The 12,950-nt window shown below is 40.6% G+C and overlaps 1 pseudogene; it reads right to left on the bottom strand.

The window, feature by feature from the left end:
- LOC127654567 (parathyroid hormone 2 receptor-like) overlaps positions 1 to 12,950 on the bottom strand; it is a 125,259-nt pseudogene that overhangs the window by 47,451 nt on the left and 64,858 nt on the right.

The following is a 12,950-nucleotide window of genomic DNA, read 5'->3' as shown; positions in this document are numbered from 1 at the left end:
TTCCCATTTTCTGGTCTAAAATGTTCTAATTTGGTACAATGGTACTACAGGCCAACAGGAACCCACAAACCAAGAATGGCCGACATTAAGCCACTAGGGAGCTAAAGGCCACGCCAAAATTCCCGTTTTCTGGTCAAAAATGTTCTAATTTGGTACATTGATACTACAGGCCAACAGGAACCCACAAACCAAGAATGGCCAACATTCACCCCTAGGGAGCTACAGGCCATGCCGAAATTCCCATTTTCTGGTCTAAAATGTTCTAATTTGGTACAATGGTACTACAGGCCAACAGGAACCCACAAACCAAGAATGGCCAACATTAAGCCATTAGGAGCGCTACAGGTAATTCCCAAAAGTCCCATTTTCTGGTCAAACATTTTCTAATTTGGTACATTGATTCTACAGGCCAAAAGGAACCCACAAACCAAGAATGGCCCACATTAAGCCCCTAGGGAGCTACAGGCCACTCCAAAATTCCCATTTTCTGGTCAAATATTTTCTAATTTTGTACATTGATACTACAGGCCAACAGGAACCCACAAACCAAGAATGGCCCACATTCGACCATAGGTGGTGCTACAGGCCACGCCCCAAAAAATATTTTCAAAGTGATACCATTTCCAGCCATTTGTCCAATTCTTCTGAAACTTGGTGTACATGCCTCATTTCTCATTGGGAACAAAAAAGCCTCAAGGATCCATAAGGTCGGTATGGATTTTCCTGTACATTGAAAATGTTTAGTTTAGGATTCAGACAAAGACATGTTTTTTGAATTCCTTAATTGGGAGGGTTTATCCCCAACCATCTACTGATCAATTTTAAATGATTTGCCATTTTGAGGAGGAATCCGCATTGCTGCTTGCAGCTATATTTATTATTATTATTATTATTCTTCTCCTTGAGCCCAAATAGCTCAAAAGTCACTGGTCAAAAGTTTTCTAAATTGGCACATTGATAGTCCATGCCAGCGGTACCCCCAAACCAAGAATGGTCAACATTAGCCCATAGGTGGCGCTACAGGCCACGCCCAAAAAAATATTTTCAAAGTGATACCATTTCCAGCCATTTGTCCAAATCTCCTGAAACTTGGTGTACATGCCTCATTTCTCATGGGGAACAAAAAGCCTCAAGAACCCATAACTTCCGCCATGATGGATTTTTCCGTACGTTGAAAATTTGCGAAAACCTACAAAACTCTTCTTCTCCTGAACCGTAGCTCAATTGACTTGAAATTTGGTACACATGTGTAGAATTGAAGTCTTTGAAAGCGTTACTTAGGAAAAATGAATCACGATACAAAATGGCTGAAAGAGCGTGTTTATGTAAATGTCCAAATTTTAACAATATATACGTGTCAATAAATCAAATGTAATTTTGACTGATGGTTTTCAAACCTAACATGCTTCAAGATGACATCACTCTGAAGTACTGCATAAAGAATGGCCAACATTAAGCCCCTAGGGAGCTACAGGCCATGCCGAAATTCCCATTTTCTGGTCTAAAATGTTCTAATTTGGTACAATGGTACTACAGGCCAACAGGAACCCACAAACCAAGAATGGCCGACATTAGCCACTAGGGAGCTAAAGGCCACGCCAAAATTCCGTTTTCTGGTCAAAAATGTTCTAATTTGGTACATTGATACTACAGGCCAACAGGAACCCACAAACCAAGAATGGCCAACATTCACCCCTAGGGAGCTACAGGCCATGCGAAATTCCCATTTTCTGGTCTAAAATGTTCTAATTTGGTACAATGGTACTACAGGCCAACAGGAACCCACAAACCAAGAATGGCCAACATTAAGCCATTAGGGAGCTACAGGTAATTCCCAAAAGTCCCATTTTCTGGTCAAACATTTTCTAATTTGGTACATTGATTCTACAGGCCAAAGGAACCCACAAACCAAGAATGGCCCACATTAAGCCCCTAGGGAGCTACAGGCCACTCCAAAATTCCCATTTTCTGGTCAAATATTTTCTAATTTTGTACATTGATACTACAGGCCAACAGGAACCCACAAACCAAGAATGGCCCACATTCGACCATAGGTGGTGCTACAGGCCACGCCCCAAAAAATATTTTCAAAGTGATACCATTTCCACGCCATTTGTCCAATTCTTCTGAAACTTGGTGTACATGCCTCATTTCTCATTGGGAACAAAAAAGCCTCAAGGATCCATAAGGTCGGTATGGATTTTCCTGTACATTGAAAATGTTTAGTTTAGGATTCAGACAAAGACATGTTTTTTGAATTCCTTAATTGGGAGGGTTTATCCCCAACCATCTACTGATCAATTTTAAATGATTTGCCATTTTGAGGAGGAATCGCATTGCTGCTTGCAGCTATATTTATTATTATTATTATTATTATTATTATTATTCTCCTTGAGCCCCAATAGCTCAAAAAGTCACTGGTCAAAAATTTTCTAAATTGGCACATTGATACTCCATGCCAGCTGGTACCCCCAAACCAAGAATGGCCCACATTCAGCCCATAGGTGGCGCTACAGGCCACGCCCAAAAAACAAAATTCAAAGTGATACAATTTCCACGCCATTTGTCCAAATCTTCTGAAATTTGGTGTACATGCCTCATTCCTCATGGGGAACAAAAAGCCTCAAGAACCCATAACTTCCGCCATGATGGATTTTCCCGTGCGTTGAAAATTTGCGAAAACCTACAAAACTCTTCTTCTCCTGAACCGTAGCTCCAATTGACTTGAAATTTGGTACACATGTGTAGAATGGACATCCTTGAAAGCGTTACTTAGGAAAAATGAATCACGATACAAAATGGCTGAAAGAGCGTGTTTATGTAAATGTCCAAATTTTAACAATATATACGTGTCAATAAATCAAATGTAATTTTGACTGATGGTTTTCAAACCTAACATGCTTAAAGATGACATCACTCTGAAGTACTGTGCAAAGAATGGCCATGCCAAAATTCCCATTTTCTGGTCAAAAATGTTCTAATTTGGTAAATTAATAGTACAGGCCAACAGGAATCCACAAACCAAGAATGACCGACATACGCCACTAGGGGCACTACAGGACAAGCCAAAATTCCCATTTTCTGGTCAAAAATGTTCTAATTCGGTACAAGAATAGTACAGGCCAACAGGAATCCACAAACCAAGAATGACCGACATTAAGCCACTAGGGAGCACTACAGGACAAGCCAAAATTCCCATTTTCTGGTCAAAAATTTTCTAATTTGGTACTTTGATACTACAGGCCAACAGGAACCCACATACCAAGTGTGGCCCACATTAAGCCCTTAGGGAGCTACAGGCTACTCCAAAATTTCGTTTTCTGGTCAAAAGCGTTCTAATTTGGTACATTGATACTGCAGGTCAACAGGAACCCTCAAACCAAGAATGGCCAACATTAAGCCCCTAGGGAGCACTACAGGCCATGCCGAAATTCCCATTTTCTGGTCAAAAATGTTCTAATTTGGTACATTAATAGTACAGGCCAAAAGGAATCCACAAACCAAGAATGACCGACATTCACCACTAGGTGAGCTAGAGGCCAAGCCGAAATTCCCATTTTCTGGTCAAAAAGTTATAATTTGGTACATTGATACTACAGGCCAACAGGAACCCACAAACCAAGTATGGCCCACATTAGCCATTAGAGAGCTACAGGCCACTCCCAAAATTTTGTTTTCTGGTCAAAAATTTTCTAATATGGTACATTGATACTACTGGCCAACAGGAACCCACAAACAAAGAATGGCCAACATTAAGCCCCTAGGGAGCACTAGAGGCCACTTGAAATTCCCATTTTATGGTCAAAAATGTTCTAATTTGGTACATTGATACTACAGGTCAACAGGAACCCTCAAACCAAGAATGGCCAACATTCACCCCTAGGGAGCTACAGGTAATTCCCAAAAGTCCCATTTTCTGGTCAAATATTTTCTAATTATGTACATTGATACTACAGGCCAACAGGAACCCACAAACCAAGAATGACCCACATTTGCCCATAGGAGGCGCTACAGGCCACATCCCAAAAAATATTTTCAAAGTGATACCATTTCCACGCCATTTAACCAATTCTTCTGAAACTTGGTGTACATGCCTCATTTCTCATTGGGAACAAAAAGCCTCAAGGATCCATAAGGTCTGTATTGATGGATTTTCCTGTACACTGAAAATGTTTAGTTTAGGATTCAGACAGAAATACATGGTTTTTGGATTCATCCATTGAGAGGGTTTAACCCCAACCCTCTACTGATCAATTTTAAATGATTTGCCATTTTGAGGAGGAATCCGCATTGCTGCTTGCAGCTATATTTATTATTATTATTATTATTATTAGATTCCTCCGTAGGAGGGAATCTATTGTAATTGATGGTTTTATTATTAGATTCCTCCGTAGGAGGGAATCTATTGTAATTGATGGTTTTATTATTATTATTATTATTATTATTATTATTATTATTATTATTATTAGATTCCTCCGTAGGAGGAATCTATTATAATTGATGGTTTTATTATTATTATTATTATTATTATTATTATTATTATTATTATTCTCCTTGAGCCCCAATAGCTCAAAAGTCACTGGTCAAAAATTTTCTAAATTGGCACATTGATACTCCATGCCAACGGGTACCCCCAAACCAAGAATGGCCCACATTCAGCCCATAGGTGGCGCTACAGGCCACGCCCAAAAAAACAAAATTCAAAGTGATACAATTTCCACGCCATTTGTCCAAATCTTCTGAAATTTGGTGTACATGCCTCATTCCTCATGGGGAACAAAAAAGCCTCAAGAACCCATAACTTCCGCCATGATGGATTTTCCCGTGCGTTGAAAATTTGCGAAAACCTACAAAACTCTTCTTCTCCTGAACCGTAGCTCCAATTGACTTGAAATTTGGTACACATGTGTAGAATGGACATCCTTGAAAGCGTTACTTAGGAAAAATGAATCACGATACAAAATGGCTGAAAGGAGCGTGTTTATGTAAATGTCCAAATTTTAACAATATATAGGTGTCAATAAATCAAATGTAATTTTGACTGATGGTTTTCAAACCTAACATGCTTAAAGATGACATCACTCTGAAGTACTGTGCAAAGAATGGCCATGCCAAAATTCCCATTTTCTGGTCAAAAATGTTCTAATTTGGTAAATTAATAGTACAGGCCAACAGGAATCCACAAACCAAGAATGACCGACATACGCCACTAGGGGGCACTACAGGACAAGCCAAAATTCCCATTTTCTGGTCAAAAATGTTCTAATTCGGTACAAGAATAGTACAGGCCAACAGGAATCCACAAACCAAGAATGACCGACATTAAGCCACTAGGGAGCACTACAGGACAAGCCAAAATTCCCATTTTCTGGTCAAAAATTTTCTAATTTGGTACTTTGATACTACAGGCCAACAGGAACCCACATACCAAGTGTGGCCCACATTAAGCCCTTAGGGAGCTACAGGCTACTCCAACATTTAGTTTTCTGGTCAAAAATGTTCTAATTTGGTACATTGATACTGCAGGTCAACAGGAACCCTCAAACCAAGAATGGCCAACATTAAGCCCTAGGGAGCACTACAGGCCATGCCGAAATTCCCATTTTCTGGTCAAAAATGTTCTAATTTGGTACATTAATAGTACAGGCCAAAAGGAATCCACAAACCAAGATTGACAGACATTCACCACTAGGTGAGCTAGAGGCCAAGCCGAAATTCCCATTTTCTGGTCAAAAAGTTATAATTTGGTACATTGATACTACAGGCCAACAGGAACCCACAAACCAAGTATGGCCCACATTAAGCCATTAGAGAGCTACAGGCCACTCCCAAAATTTCGTTTTCTGGTCAAAAATTTTCTAATATGGTACATTGATACTACTGGCCAACAGGAACCCACAAACAAAGAATGGCCAACATTAAGCCCCTAGGGAGCACTAGAGGCCACGCTGAAATTCCCATTTTATGGTCAAAAATGTTCTAATTTGGTACATTGATACTACAGGTCAACAGGAACCCTCAAACCAAGAATGGCCAACATTCACCCCTAGGGAGCTACAGGTAATTCCCAAAAGTCCCATTTTCTGGTCAAATATTTTCTAATTATGTACATTGATACTACAGGCCAACAGGAACCCACAAACCAAGAATGACCCACATTTGCCCATAGGAGCGCTACAGGCCACGCCCCAAAAAATATTTTCAAAAGTGATACCATTTCCACGCCATTTAACCAATTCTTTTGAATCTTGGTGTACATGCCTCATTTCTCATTGGGAACAAAAACGCCTCAAGGATCCATAAGGTATGATGGATTTTCCTGTAGACTGAAAATGTTTTGTTTAGGATTCAGACAGAAATACATGTTTTTTGGATTCATCCATTGAGAGGGTTTAACCCCAACCCTCTTCTGATCAATTTGAAATGATTTGCTATTTTGAGGAGGAATCCGCATTGCTGCTTGCAGCTATATTTATTATTATTCTTCTCCTTGAGCCCCAATAGCTCAAAAAGTCACTGGTCAAAAATTTTCTAAATTGGCACGTTGATACTCCATGCCAGCGGTACCCCCAAACCAAGAATGGCCCACATTCAGCCCATAGGTGGCGCTACAGGCCACGCCCAAAAAACAAAATTCAAAGTGATACAATTTCCACGCCATTTGTCCAAATCTTCTGAAATTTGGTGTACATGCCTCATTCCTCATGGGGAACAAAAAAGCCTCAAGAACCCATAACTTCCGCCATGATGGATTTTCCCGTACGTTGAAAATTTGCGAAAACCTACAAAACTCTTCTTCTCCTGAACCGTAGCTCCAATTGACTTGAAATTTGGTACACATGTGTAGAATGGACATCCTTGAAAACGTTACTTAGGAAAAATGAATACGATACAAAATGGCTGAAAGGGGCGTGTTTATGTAAATGTCCAAATTTTAACAATATATACGTGTCAATAAATCAAATGTAATTTTGACTGATGGTTTTTCAAACCTAACATGCTTAAAGATGACATCACTCTGAAGTACTGTACAAAGAATGGCCATGCCAAAATTCCCATTTTCTGTTCAAAAATGTTCTAATTTGGTAAATTAATAGTACAGGCCAACAGGAATCCACAAACCAAGAATGACCGACATACAGCCACTAGGGGCACTACAGGACAAGCCAAAATTCCCATTTTCTGGTCAAAAATGTTCTAATTCGGTACAAGAATAGTACAGGCCAACAGGAATCCACAAACCAAGAATGACCGACATTACGCCACTAGGGAGCACTACAGGACAAGCCAAAATTCCCATTTTCTGGTCAAAAATTTTCTAATTTGGTACTTTGATACTACAGGCCAACAGGAACCCACATACCAAGTGTGGCCCACATTAAGCCCTTAGGGAGCTACAGGCTACTCCAAAATTTCGTTTTCTGGTCAAAAACGTTCTAATTTGGTACATTGATACTGCAGGTCAACAGGAACCCTCAAACCAAGAATGGCCAACATTCAGCCCCTAGGGAGCACTACAGGCCATGCCGAAATTCCCATTTTCTGGTCAAAAATGTTCTAATTTGGTACATTAATAGTACAGGCCAAAAAGAATCCACAAACCAAGAATGACCGACATTCACCACTAGGTGGCGCTAGAGGCCAAGCCGAAATTCCCATTTTCTGGTCAAAAAGTTATAATTTGGTACATTGATACTACAGGCCAACAGGAACCCACAAACCAAGTATGGCCCACATTCAGCCATTAGGGAGCTACAGGCCACTCCCAAAATTTCGTTTTCTGGTCAAAAATTTTCTAATATGGTACATTGATACTACTGGCCAACAGGAACCCACAAACAAAGAATGGCCAACATTCAGCCCCTAGGGGGCACTAGAGGCCACTTGAAATTCCCATTTTATGGTCAAAAATGTTCTAATTTGGTACATTGATACTACAGGTCAACAGGAACCCACAAACCAAGTATGGCCCACATTCAGCCATTAGGGGCGCTACAGGCCACTCCCAAAATTTCGTTTTCTGGTCAAAAATTTTCTAATATGGTACATTGATACTACTGGCCAACAGGAACCCACAAACAAAGAATGGCCAACATTCAGCCCCTAGGGGGCACTAGAGGCCACTTGAAATTCCCATTTTATGGTCAAAAACGTTCTAATTTGGTACATTGATACTACAGGTCAACAGGAACCCTCAAACCAAGAATGGCCAACATTCACCCCTAGGAGCGCTACAGGTAATTCCCAAAAGTCCCATTTTCTGGTCAAATATTTTCTAATTATGTACATTGATACTACAGGCCAACATGAACCCACAAACCAAGAATGACCCACATTTGCCCATAGGAGGCGCTACAGGCCACACCCCCAAAAAATATTTTCAAAGTGATACCATTTCCACGCCATTTAACCAATTCTTTTGAATCTTGGTGTACATGCCTCATTTCTCATTGGGAACAAAAACGCCTCAAGGATCCATAAGGTATGATGGATTTTCCTGTAGACTGAAAATGTTTCGTTTAGGATTCAGACAGAAATACATGTTTTTTGGATTCATCCATTGAGAGGGTTTAACCCCAACCCTCTACTGATCAATTTGAAATGATTTGCCATTTTGAGGAGGAATCCGCATTGCTGCTTGCAGCTATATTTATTATTATTATTATTATTATTCTTCTCCTTGAGCCCCAATAGCTCAAAAAGTCACTGGTCAAAAATTTTCTAAATTGGCACATTGATACTCCATGCCAACGGGTACCCCCAAACCAAGAATGGCCCACATTCACCCATAGGTGGCGCTACAGGCCACGCCCAAAAAAACAAAATTCAAAGTGATACAATTTCCACGCCATTTGTCCAAATCTTCTGAAATTTGGTGTACATGCCTCATTCCTCATTGGGAACAAAAAAGCCTCAAGAACCCATAACTTCCGCCATGATGGATTTTCCCGTACGTTGAAAATTTGCGAAAACCTACAAAACTCTTCTTCTCCTGAACCGTAGCTCCAAATGACTTGAAATTTGGTACACATGTGTAGAATGGACATCCTTGAAAACGTTACTTAGGAAAAATGAATACGATACAAAATGGCTGAAAGGGGCGTGTTTATGTAAATGTCCAAATTTTAACAATATATACGTGTCAATAAATCAAATGTAATTTTGACTGATGGTTTTTCAAACCTAACATGCTTCAAGATGACATCACTCTGAAATACTGCGCAAAGAATGGCCAACATTCAGCCCCTAGAGGCTTACAGGCCATGCCGAAATTCCCATTTTCTGGTCTAAAATGTTCTAATTTGGTACAATGGTACTACAGGCCAACAGGAACCCACAAACCAAGAATGGACGACATTACGCCACTAGGGGGCGCTAAAGGCCACGCCAAAATTCCCGTTTTCTGGTCAAAAATGTTCTAATTTGGTACATTGATACTACATGCCAACAGGAACCCACAAACCAAGAATGGCCAACATTCGCCCCTAGGGGGCGCTACAGGCCACAACAAATTTCCCATTTTCTGGTCAAACATTTTCTAATTTGGTACATTGATTCCATAGGCCAACAGGAACCCACAAACCAAGAATGGCCCACATTTGCCCCTAGGGGGCGCTACAGGCCACTCCAAAATTCCCATTTTCTGGTCAAATATTTTCTAATTTTGTACATTGATACTACAGGCCAACAGGAACCCACAAACCAAGAATGGCCCACATTCGACCATAGGTGGCGCTACAGGCCACGCCCCAAAAAAATATTTTCAAAGTGATACCATTTCCACGCCATTTGTCCAATTCTTCTGAAACTTGGTGTACATGCCTCATTTCTCATTGGGAACAAAAAAGCCTCAAGGATCCATAAGGTCCGGTATGGATTTTCTTGTACATTGAAAATGTTTCGTTTAGGATTCAGACAAAGACATGTTTTTTGAATTCCTTAATTGGGAGGGTTTATCCCCAACCATCTACTGATCAATTTTAAATGATTTGCCATTTTGAGGAGGAATCCGCATTGCTGCTTGCAGCTATATTTATTATTATTATTATTATTATTCTTCTCCTTGAGCCCCAATAGCTCAAAAAGTCACTGGTCAAAAATTTTCTAAATTGGCACATTGATACTCCATGCCAACGGGTACCCCCAAACCAAGAATGGCCCACATTCGCCCATAGGTGGCGCTACAGGCCACGCCCAAAAAACAAAATTCAAAGTGATACAATTTCCACGCCATTTGTCCAAATCTTCTGAAATTTGGTGTACATGCCTCATTCCTCATGGGGAACAAAAAAGCCTCAAGAACCCATAACTTCCGCCATGATGGATTTTCCCATACGTTGAAAATTTGCGAAAACCTACAAAACTCTTCTTCTCCTGAACCGTAGCTCCAATTGACTTGAAATTTGGTACACATGTGTAGAATGGACATCCTTGAAAACGTTACTTAGGAAAAATGAATACGATACAAAATGGCTGAAAGAGGCGTGTTTATGTAAATGTCCAAATTTTAACAATATATACGTGTCAATAAATCAAATGTAATTTTGACTGATGGTTTTTCAAACCTAACATGCTTAAAGATGACATCACTCTGAAGTACTGTGCAAAGAATGGCCATGCCAAAATTCCCATTTTCTGGTCAAAAATGTTCTAATTTGGTAAATTAATAGTACAGGCCAACAGGAATCCACAAACCAATAATGACCGACATACGCCACTAGGGGGCACTACAGGACAAGCCAAAATTCCCATTTTCTGGTCAAAAATGTTCTAATTCGGTACAAGAATAGTACAGGCCAACAGGAATCCACAAACCAAGAATGACCGACATTCAGCCACTAGGGAGCACTACAGGACAAGCCAAAATTCCCATTTTCTGGTCAAAAATTTTCTAATTTGGTACTTTGATACTACAGGCCAACAGGAACCCACATACCAAGTGTGGCCCACATTCAGCCCTTAGGGGCGCTACAGGCTACTCCAAAATTTCGTTTTCTGGTCAAAAGCGTTCTAATTTGGTACATTGATACTGCAGGTCAACAGGAACCCTCAAACCAAGAATGGCCAACATTCAGCCCCTAGGGAGCACTACAGGCCATGCCGAAATTCCCATTTTCTGGTCAAAAATGTTCTAATTTGGTACATTAATAGTACAGGCCAAAAGGAATCCACAAACCAAGAATGACCGACATTCACCACTAGGTGGCGCTAGAGGCCAAGCCGAAATTCCCATTTTCTGGTCAAAAACGTTATAATTTGGTACATTGATACTACAGGCCAACAGGAACCCACAAACCAAGTATGGCCCACATTCAGCCATTAGGGGCGCTACACGCCACTCCCAAAATTTCGTTTTCTGGTCAAAAATTTTCTAATATGGTACATTGATACTACTGGCCAACAGGAACCCACAAACAAAGAATGGCCAACATTCAGCCCCTAGGGGGCACTAGAGGCCACGCCAAAATTCCCATTTTATGGTCAAAAATGTTCTAATTTGGTACATTGATACTACAGGTCAACAGGAACCCTCAAACCAAGAATGGCCAACATTCACCCCTAGGGGCGCTACAGGTAATTCCCAAAAGTCCCATTTTCTGGTCAAATATTTTCTAATTATGTACATTGATACTACAGGCCAACAGGAACCCACAAACCAAGAATGACCCACATTTGCCCATAGGAGGCGCTACAGGCCACGCCCCAAAAAATATTTTCAAAGTGATACCATTTCCACGCCATCTAACCAATTCTTTTGAATCTTGGTGTACATGCCTCATTTCTCATTGGGAACAAAAACGCCTCAAGGATCCATAAGGTATGATGGATTTTCCTGTAGACTGAAAATGTTTCGTTTAGGATTCAGACAGAAATACATGTTTTTTGGATTCATCCATTGAGAGGGTTTAACCCCAACCCTCTACTGATCAATTTGAAATGATTTGCCATTTTGAGGAGGAATCCGCATTGCTGCTTGCAGCTATATTTATTATTATTATTCTCCTTGAGCCCCAATAGCTCAAAAAGTCACTGGTCAAAAGTTTTCTAAATTGGCACATTGATAGTCCATGCCAACGGGTACCCCCAAACCAAGAATGGTCAACATTCGCCCATAGGTCGCGCTACAGGCCACGCCCAAAAAAACAAAATTCAAAGTGATACCATTTCCACGCCATTTGTCCAAATCTTCTGAAATTTGGTGTACATGCCTCATTTCTCATGGGGAACAAAAAAGCCTCAAGAACCCATAACTTCCGCCATGATGGATTTTCCCGTACGTTGAAAATTTGCGAAAACCTACAAAACTCTTCTTCTCCTGAACCGTAGCTCCAATTGACTTGAAATTTGGTACACATGTGTAGAATTGAAGTCTTTGAAAACGTTACTTAGGAAAAATGAATACGATACAAAATGGCTGAAAGGGGCGTGTTTATGTAAATGTCCAAATTTTAACAATATATACGTGTCAATAAATCAAATGTAATTTTTACTGATGGTTTTTCAAACCTAACATGCTTCAAGATGACATCACTCTGAAGTACTGCGCAAAGAATGGCCAACATTCGCCCCTAGGGGGCGCTACAGGCCATGCCGAAATTCCCATTTTCTGGTCTAAAATGTTCTAATTTGGCACAATGGTACTACAGGCCAACAGGAACCCACAAACCAAGAATGGCCGACATTCGCCACTAGGGGCGAATTTTTGGCTAAAGGCCATGCCAAAATTCCCGTTTTCTGGTCAAAAATGTTCTAATTTGGTAGGTTGATACTACAGGCCAACAGGAACCCACAAACCAAGAATGGCCAACATTCACCCCTAGGGGGCGCTACAGGCCATGCCGAAATTCCCATTTTCTGGTCAAAAATGTTCTAATTTGGTACAATGGTACTACAGGCCAACAGGAACCCACAAACCAAGAATGGCCAACATTCGCCATTAGGGGGCACTA

Source organism: Xyrauchen texanus, chromosome 14, assembly GCF_025860055.1.
Source record: "Xyrauchen texanus isolate HMW12.3.18 chromosome 14, RBS_HiC_50CHRs, whole genome shotgun sequence".
NCBI lineage: Eukaryota > Metazoa > Chordata > Actinopteri > Cypriniformes > Catostomidae > Xyrauchen > Xyrauchen texanus.
This window is presented reverse-complemented; position numbering and strand designations above follow the sequence as displayed.